This window comes from Macrobrachium rosenbergii, chromosome 8, assembly GCF_040412425.1.
Source record: "Macrobrachium rosenbergii isolate ZJJX-2024 chromosome 8, ASM4041242v1, whole genome shotgun sequence".
Classification (NCBI taxonomy): domain Eukaryota; kingdom Metazoa; phylum Arthropoda; class Malacostraca; order Decapoda; family Palaemonidae; genus Macrobrachium; species Macrobrachium rosenbergii.
Genome location: NC_089748.1, coordinates 60,972,134 through 60,982,023, shown reverse-complemented (window position 1 = coordinate 60,982,023; position 9,890 = coordinate 60,972,134). Strand labels below are relative to the sequence as shown.

The following is a 9,890-nucleotide window of genomic DNA, read 5'->3' as shown; positions in this document are numbered from 1 at the left end:
GAGCAAAGCTCGATCGTGTGGACGTAGCCTAAGGGTCATGGGAATTAAGACCCTACTTTCCAAACCTAAATTTACATCCAGTCTATGAAAGAAAAACTTGCTACGTAGGCATCACATAAAAGCAGTTAATTTTTACTGTTGGCATAAACGTTTGCGCTTCGTTGTCTTTAGATGAAGCTTTATGCCTACACAAATTCTTGTTCCAAAGTGTAGGCGATAGCTTTTTTTTTTTACTTAAAAATTTTCTTGTACCTAAGACAACTGTGTAAAAGCCTTTAAGGAAACTGTAAAAAGACCCCTTAAGTAATCAGTCAAATTAATATTCCTTATTACAAATTACGTAGTCCATTACGGACCAACCTCATACGGCTCATTTTCGAGAGTTTCCACCTTACAAGTGTATGGTTAAACCAAAGACAATTATCTCAACCTAGACGGTAATTTTATACTTAACCCAGAGAACGCTTATAGTACATTACAAAATAACTAAGCCAAAGAAAGTAAAACTTCTGCCAAAGAAAATTTCGAGAACTGTAATCGCTTCGATATGCCAGACGCTTCGGCGATAAAGCAGTACTTTTTTAGGACTGGATGGTAAACGCTTATAAAGCATACCTCCTTTAGTATAAGAGAAAAAGCACTCTTACATCAGTATACATTGGGATGTGGATTTCTTTTCCCCACGAGAAAAACTCTTTAAGGCATACGAATTAGATTAATTCTTTAGGGCATAAGAATTTATGTTCTTCAGATGTTCACATTTGTAAACGTCACGTATTAAAATTTTAGGATAAAACTTTCGAAACTTCCATCTCTCCATGGTCATTCCCCTCCGCTTAAATAAAATTAAAGCAATATACCAAAACATTTTAACCATCCATGGACTGTCGAGACATTTTAGCAAGAATTATGTACTGAAGTTGACCTTACGAGATGGCATGAGAGCCAAAACTAATAACATGAGTCTCTGATGTCATCCCTCTCTATCCACAGCCATTTCACGTAACTAAATGTTAGGTTATAAAATCAAGGTTATAAAACGAAAGTACGAAAGTTTAATACTGATGAAAAAACGTAAAGTGTATTTATCTCCTGTTCACACTTTCAAGAACATTCAAGAGGTTTCACTGTAATCTGCCTCACAGGTGAGGCAAGAATCTGATGATAATTTTAGATTAGAAGATGGAACTGCCAGACCTTGCTAGAATTCTTGTGTAAATCATATCGGGAGCAATGTTGATCAATGCCCATATTAAAATTGGCAAGGCACTGCAGGTTGTCTGGAACTGCCTGATCTTGCTGGAATTCTTGTATAAGTCAAATCGGGAACATTGTTGACCGCTACTCATTAAAATTGGCAAGGCTCTTCAGGTTGTCTGTTGGGAATAGCAACGATAAAATATGGATAAACCCAAATGCACTAAATTTTAATTTTATATGTGGATCTACCAAAGCCCAATTCATCAAACAACTAACTTCAAAGCTTATGTTCTCTTTCTCTTGAGAATAATGATCCAGTTCAGATGCAGAACTTAAAAATTATCTAGCAATACCGAAGTAAAAACTAATTTTCTTAATATGTATCAAGCCTTTCCCTGTATCTTATTAAAATGAACATTCCTTACATTCTATAAAACACTAAACATTAAAAAAAAAAAAATTACGATGTTTCCCCATACACGTCCTAAGCAAAGAAATTTATTCAAGTTACGCCCAGTCAAAATTACTTATGATTAATTATGGTTAGAATACTGGTCGAAACAAAGCATTATAAACCTTAAATTTCAAAGGATGTTTGAAGGTTGACAAAAGGTTACAGACAAGCTAAAAAAAAAATCCCTTGGCTACAAAGTTTTGAAGAGCAGATAATTTTTAAAAATTAACATGTGATCCGCGGACATTAATTCCCTGCAGTGAAAACGTGAAATTACGTGGCCCAGTGGCTATCTCAAACCTTAGGCCAAAGGGAAAAATTTTAACTCTGCGGGCGGTGAGAGAGAGAGAGAGAGAGAGAGAGAGAGAGAGAGAGAGAGAGAGAGAGAGAGAGAGAGAGAGAGAGAGAGACCCTCAAACTTTCATACGGTCTACACCTCACCGCTAGACTTCTACTTTCAATGCATCTCTTAAAATCTTTACCCAAACATCACCAGTCATGGCAAGCTTACAAGTAAAAACTACCTTCGGTCAATACTCTGACACTAACAGGTTTTAACCTTATAAATTTATATGGTACCTCTCAACATACATTGAGGTTTTACCATGAACGACCTCCTTTACAATGCTAAAATTGTGAAACTATTAATGAAATCTCAAACAAGACTTAACAAAAATTAGCATCTACCAATAAGTGTCGGCCTCAAACCTCGCCCAAAGAGACGGCCAAAAAGGCACTAAGACACTCAAAACCTCAAACCTTGCCAAAAGACACTCAAAACCTCAAACCTTGCCAAAAGACACTCAAAACCTCAAACCTTGCCAAAAGACACTCAAAACCTCAAACCTTGCCAAAAGACACTCAAAACCTCAAAAGACAAAAACCTCAAACCTTGCCAAAGACACTCAAAACCTCAAACCTTGCCAAAAGACACTCAAAACTCTCAAAACCTTGCCAAAAGACACTCAAAACCTCAAACCTTGCCAAAAGACACTCAAAACCTCAAACCTTGCAAAGACACTCAAAACCTCAAACCTTGCCAAAAAAGACACTCAAAACCTCAAACCTTGCCCAAAAGACACTCAAAACCTCAAAGACAAGACACTCAAAACCTCAAACCTTGCCAAAAAAGACAAAACCTCAAAACCTCAAACCTCAAACCTCAAAAAAAAAAAGACACTCAAAACCTCAAACCAAAAGACACTCAAAACCTCCTTAAAAGACACTCAAAACCTCAAACCTTGCCAAAAAAAGACACTCAAAACCTCAAACCTTGCCCAAAAAAAAAAAAAAACAAACCCAAACCACCTTAAAAAAAAACAAACGTCCTCAAAGGTGGTTAAAAAAAAAAAAAACTCAAAAACCTCAAAATATCTCAACTGCCAAAAAAAAGCTAATTATATCCTAAAACCTTGAAAATTAGAAAACACTAAAATTAGCCTAAACTTTGTCCTTCGACATTAAAAAAAACCTCAAACCTTGCAAAAAAAGACACACGTCCTCAAACCTCAAAAAAAAAAACTCAAAACCTCAAACCTTGCCAAAAGACAAAAAACCTCAAACCTTCCAAAAAAACCTCAAACCTCACGTGCCAAAAAAACAGACATCCTGGCCTGTTCAAAAAAAAAAGAAAACACGTCGTTTCAAAACGGGCCCTAAAAAAGTTCTGTCCTCAAACCTTGCCCAAAAACACTCAAACCTCAAACCTGCCCAAAAAAAGACACTCAAAACCTCAAATTGGGAAAAAAGACACTCAAACCTCGCCCAAATTTGGACAACGACCTCAAAGTTTCTTTTCAAGCCTTAAAACCTCAAACCTTTGAATATCAAAAAAGACATTAAGTCCTCAAACCTCAAAATTTCAGCCAAAAAAAGACACTCAAACCTTGTCCTCAAACCAAAAAAAAAAAAACCTTTACCCCTTTCAGACAAAAACCTCAAAAAAAAACCTCAAACCTCAAACCTTGCAAAAAAAAAAACCAAAACACTCAAAAATTCAAAAAAAAAATTAGGTCCTCAAACCCGCAAAAAAAAAAAGACACTCACGTCCTCAAACCTGCCCAAAAAAGCAAACTCCTCAAACCCTGCCCAAAAAAGTCTCCAAAACCTCAAACCTCGCCCAAAAAGACACTCACGTCCTCAAACCTCGCCCAAAAAGACAACACGTCCTCAAACCTCGCCCAAAAAGACACTCACGTCCTCAAACCTCGCCCAAAAAAACGTCCTCAAACCTCGCCCAAAAAAGACACTCACGTCCTCAAACCTCGCCCAAAAAAGACACTCCTCAAACCGCCCAAAAAACACTCAAGGCCTTTGGTCTCAAACCTCGCCCAAAAACACCTCAAACCTCGCCCAAAAAGACACTCAAGCCCTCAAACCTCGCCCAAAAAGACACTCAAACCCTCAAACCTCGCCCAAAAAAGACACTCAAACCCTCAAACCTCGCCCAAAAGACACTCAAACCCTCAAACCTCGCCCAAAAAAGACACTGAGTAACTGTCCATCAAACCTCCCCAAAAAGACACTCAAAACCTCAAACCTCGCCCAAAAAGACACTCAAACCCTCAAACCTCGCCCAAAAACACACTCCTCAAACCTCGCCCCAAAAAACACTTTGCCCAAAAACACATCGTCCTCAAACCTCGGAAAAACACTCACGTCCTCAAACCTCGCAAAAAGACACTCACGTCCTCAAACCTCGCCCAAAAGACATCAAAACCTCAAACCTTGCCCAAAAAGACACTCACGTCCTCAAACCTGCTTAAAAAGACAGAAACGTCCTCAAACCTCGCCAAAAGACACTCAAAACCTCAAACCTCGCCCAAAGAGACACTCAAAACCTCAAACCTCGCCCAAAGAGACACTCAAAACCTCAAACCTGCCAAAAGACACTCAAAACCTCAAACCTGCCAAAAGACACTCAAAACCTCAAACCTGCCAAAAGACACTCAAAAACCTTAAACCTGCCAAAAGACACTCAAAACCTCAAACCTGCCAAAAGACACTCAAAAACCTTAAACCTGCCAAAAGACACTCAAAACCTCAAACCTGCCAAAAGAGTTCAAAACCTCAAACCTTGCCAAAAGACATTTCAACTCAAAACCTCAAACCTTGCCAAAAGACACTCAAAACCTCAAACCTGCCAAAAGACACTCAAAACCTCAAATGGCTCTGTATATGGTAGAACAATGTCTAATATTTGGGCTAACCTTTGTTTTTAAAAGCAGCACCGGCCACCCTGACAAAGGTGGCCCCTTTCGATTTCTAGAAAGACCAACTTAAAATTTAAAACATCTCACTTAACTTCAAATTGATTAACTCCTTAAATAACTAAATACTTGACAATTAGAAAGTTTACTAAATAATTGACAATAATTAGAAAATTTACTAAACTTGAAGGAACTTCGACATTAAAAATTTCCTACACCAAGAAATCTCAAGAGGGCAATCGTTTACAGTTACGTTAACATTTAAATACAAAAAACACTGGCAGTCCAACTAAAAGCAAAGTCTAGTTACTTAAAATATGAAATCTCCGGTCTGTCTTACCTGCAGAAAGTATTGGCCTGTTTCTAATGTAAAAGAATACAGTTGTTTCCGCCATCCTAAGCAGGATTTGAAGTTCATGTACTCGAAGTTTCAGACTCTTACCTGAAATGGAGTCCTGTTAAATTGCAACATAGTCATTACAATAAATTGGGATCCATTAACACTAATTTGGACAACGTTTGGGCATAGCGTTTAACTGCTGTTTCACGAGCAGTAATTTGAATAACGTATCATAACCAATTGAATATCAAAAATAAACTCCACGATACCTGCAAATTTTAGTTACTCACATATAACTCAATTATTTCAGCCACCATGAGATAATCATTAAAAACTTGTCACAAAAACCCGTTTACTCCTTACATACTAATGTCACCCATAAAATGTTCCTGCAAAATTAAGTAAAACCCACGAAATATAAAGATTTAAAACTGACAGAGGTAACAAGTACATTAGCAACCTCAACCAACATCGTGTAAGGCAAACAGACAATCAACAAGCAGTCTTCCCACAAAATTACTCACTGAACCACAAAGTAATAAGTAAAAACATCACTAATCAAACAAACCTTGAACAAACAAAACAGCAACTAACACTACCTTTAAGACTGAAGTAGGCCTACGAGGGTCCAGGAAACAACTAACGAATCCTCAGCCAACGATAAGAACGAACAAGGTCTTTGGTCTCCTGCCTCACTCACGGTACGCCGGTCCCGGTCTCCGGTATAGACTAAGTTAGTTGCCTGTAACTAAGTCAAATTTCACCCACCACCTTCGTATCCATGGGCACTAGAGAGCGCGTAAAGTGAGTAACTGTCCATTCTCCGTAGGATGGCTCGTTATAGTTTCCAAACATGACTACCCCATTTCCGAGTTTCCCATTCTTTACAGTTCTGCTGTGATGATAATTCTCTAAATGGATCATTTTACTGCTCGGAATATCGGCTGTATACAATTTCGACAATTTTGAGTAGCACATATTTCGTTGGTTCCCTTATAGATCAAAACTCATGAGAATTGATGAGATAATTAACCATCGTGAAAGAAATACAAGGTAGTTTGGTGGGATTAAACACATATCAAAACGATTATATGCCGGTGCCTCAACAATCATTAAAATGCTTCGTGTATATAGATGAAAAAATATGAAGCAATGTCTTAATAAAAAGGGAATTCCGTCAGCTCCATCTGAAGGAAACATATGTTAAGCTTTTTGCATAGTTTTACGAAGTCTAGTTCGGATATTTTGACTAACTGAAATGAAGCTTAAATTTGAAAGAAATTGATGAAATGCTGCAAGTCTAATATGAACGAAAAATATTAAGCCTTTCTGCTATTCATTTGTTTTAAAAGCAGGGGACCGTTGGCGAGCAATTGAATACATCGATTATGAGTTTAGTAAAAGCCTAATTCCGGTGAGAATGCTAATGAAAAATAAACCACTTCTCATTTGGAAAATATAACTATCCAAATGATTATTGTTTAAGAAATTAAACAACAAGAATGTTAAAGAAACAGCATGGTGCATAATGGATGTCAGATGAAAGGAATGAGATCAAGAGGAGGAACAACGATGAGCCTAGCAAATTGCACCCTAAATAAACTCTCTCCAGTATATTTCTTGATTTATCCCCTTCATGCCATACGACTTATTGTAGCCAGGCTCTTTCGCCTCGTCCTCACCCAGGTTTCCTTGAACTTCCTTGCTCTTGTAATTATACTACCATCAGATTAAGCGAAAACAGATATAATGAAATCATTATATCTGTATGCAAAACGATTTTACTCTTGTTAAACTAACATAAAACATTTTAGGGTCATACGTATATGTCAAGATCATCGTTGAAAGTACGATCCTCTGATGTAAATCATTCTTACCAGTAATGACCTTCATCACGGTGCCTATGACGTTTCTATAAAAAAAATTAGTAGTTTCATGGGCCGCAAAATATATAACGACGGTGTATGTACATGACCTCATCAACTGTAGAGGGCAGACCTCATGATAGAGTTGGCAACATAAATGACATCTCCGACGGAGTGCACCTTCCTTTTGTATGTTTGCACTGAACTCACAGGAACCCATAATGTTTAAATATACAGCAACACGTGGAAGAAGTAAAAAATAAGCATAATCCCAACCAGTTACATCCATTCAGACCTCTGCAAGGAAAATGCTGCACATTAACAGAAATACTCGCTAAATGTGCTGAAGTTAAAGCCACATAAAGTTCCCTAAAACAGTTAAAACTGAAAATAGCAGGAAAGGGCAGTAAGAGGAATTCTTTTTTACAAAAGGCAGGTGTGCACAGTAATTCTCGATCCCTTTCTCCTGCAAATAGATTCACACCTGTTCGCAACCTAAGCCTTCCACTTTTCAGGCTGAACTTTCCAGAACTTTTTAGTTCCTTTAAAAGTACATGGACGATTTCCTTGTCTTTTACAGAAATTTGCGCACGCGGCATCAGCAGGATAGGGGGCCACGCTTGATCGACAGTATAAGGCTATAAGACACGAATGAACCAGGAGAGTATCGATGTCCCTCCAAGCCAGGGTCAAGCCGAAGATTACCGATGATATGCCCCACATCTTTTGGTACCTGCAGAATGCCACACACAAAATAATGTTTTTTTTTTTTTTTTAGCTTCAGTAATAAGCAAATAATTTACGTGTTTTCCATCCGGTTTTATTTTTAATTTTACAAGGCCCAATTTTATTAGTTTTTCAAATATGTGTACCTAGCTATATTTTAGGGACATCTTTGTTAAATTACAGTTTGGTGGTCAAACTATAAAACTCGCCCACTGCCGAATCCAAAAGAACTCACAAAGTAGAGAATCCTTTTCTGTCCACTGCCCCCTTAAATGCAAAACTCAAATGTAACGACCAGAACTTGTTATGAACTCCCCCAAAGGTAATATGATCATGGTAATAAAGAGAGCTCAGTCGAACCCGATATATATATATCGATATATATATATATATATATATATATATATATATATATATATATATATATATATATATATATATATATATATATATATATATATATATATATATATATATATATATATCCTATATTTTTATATATATATAGCCAGCACAAGGAGATATATATATATATTTATGTTTTTTTTTATAGATGTTATATTTGTTTATATATATATAGTCTATATATATTTATATAGCATATATATGATTATATATAATCCCGGGATGTATCGGATAGCAAAGTGTCCGCCTTCCCTTTATATGAAGTTGTCTTCCTATATATATATATATATATATATATATATATATATATAATATATTCTCTAAAATTACACAAATATTCTCTAAAAATTATCCCCTTTCTATATGTCTTCTTTTATATTATGTCTCCTTAAGAAAGTTGAAATGTTATTAAGAACCTTAATTGTTTATTTTCTTACTGAACCAATGGAAAAAATCCTTGGCTAAAAGTAGCTCCAAAAAGAATACAACGCAATTCGAGTCACTTTCCATTTATAGCTGAAATACTCAGGGGGAAGGAAACAATTCAATTTCGTCCTGTCTTTTGGGACAAACTTGATGCGTCTTGATATTTTCGTTGCAATTCAAAAATAAAAATGACAGAACTACTCGACAAACTCCTGGGGGCTCCGTGAAAATAGTTCCTTGTTGTTTATCAACACTGGAAAATCCAATAAACATCAAAGGCGTCGACTGGAATTTCCTGGAAGAACTTTCGGCAATAATAATCTTAACTCGGTCTCTTTTCACAAGAAGTCCTCAGCATTGAACGGCAAAATATTTCTTGAAAAAAATAATGACCGACGTTTGTTAGCGCAAATTTGAGCTTTAATGTATATGAGAAATATTTGCATAAACAAACTGTAAAAAAAAGATGTTCTATTAGGTGCAATAACCGACATCACAATAGAAAAGTGGTGGCACTATTACCTTGCCAAAGTGCCGCAATTCCTGAAATCAAACCCAAAAGATTCTCAAGTCGGGCGCAGAAGCAAAGCAGGGTATAAAGTCCTTAAATGATGGAGCTTCCCCATCAAAAGGGACTTGCCGGTTCTCAGGGATAATCAAATTTTCCGGAGGATGTTATAAATCAGTTACATTTTTTGGCTTTGAGTATTCATTTTCTTGATATATCAATATGTTAATATTAATGCCAGCAATGGTAATTGGGGGAACTAACAAATAGAAATAAATGATTGTCAGAAACTTTTATTACAGAAAAATAATATAAAACTAAAGGAGCTGAAAAACGTTAATAAATTTAGCTGAATATGGACGAAGATGTTTATGAAACGAATATATGCAGTAACCCCAAAGGCTATCATGAAAGTCATATACAAGATTTCTATATGAAGATATCAATCATAATATATTATACAAGGCATAAATATTATTTTCAGATGATAAAGATCCCGTTACGCTGCAGACATTCCGATGGAAAAACAACATTCCAGAAATGGTAAACAAAGCACCTGAAACACTTGGCACTGATGCTATCCGAAGGCATAGAGGCTTTCCAAATAATATAAAATTTTCTGTCAGCATTACGGAGTCGAATTAATGTCAAATAATCAGATTCGTAAATGTCAGTGTTGCATATGCAGCATGATTCAAGCATTGTGCACACAGAATGACATTTCATAATTAATAACGACTTATTTTTGCCGTAATTC

At 36.3% G+C, this 9,890-nt stretch overlaps 1 long non-coding RNA gene across 1 annotated transcript; it reads right to left on the bottom strand.

Annotated features, from left to right (window-relative positions):
- Positions 1–1,032: 1,032 nt before the first annotated feature.
- LOC136840914 (uncharacterized) lies at positions 1,033–5,912 on the bottom strand. Its single transcript, XR_010853781.1, has 3 exons — positions 5,803–5,912; positions 5,204–5,305; positions 1,033–1,376 (listed from the first exon to the last, which is right to left on the bottom strand). It is a non-coding gene; the product is annotated as an uncharacterized lncRNA (long non-coding RNA).
- Between the last annotated feature and the right edge of the window lie 3,978 nt (positions 5,913–9,890).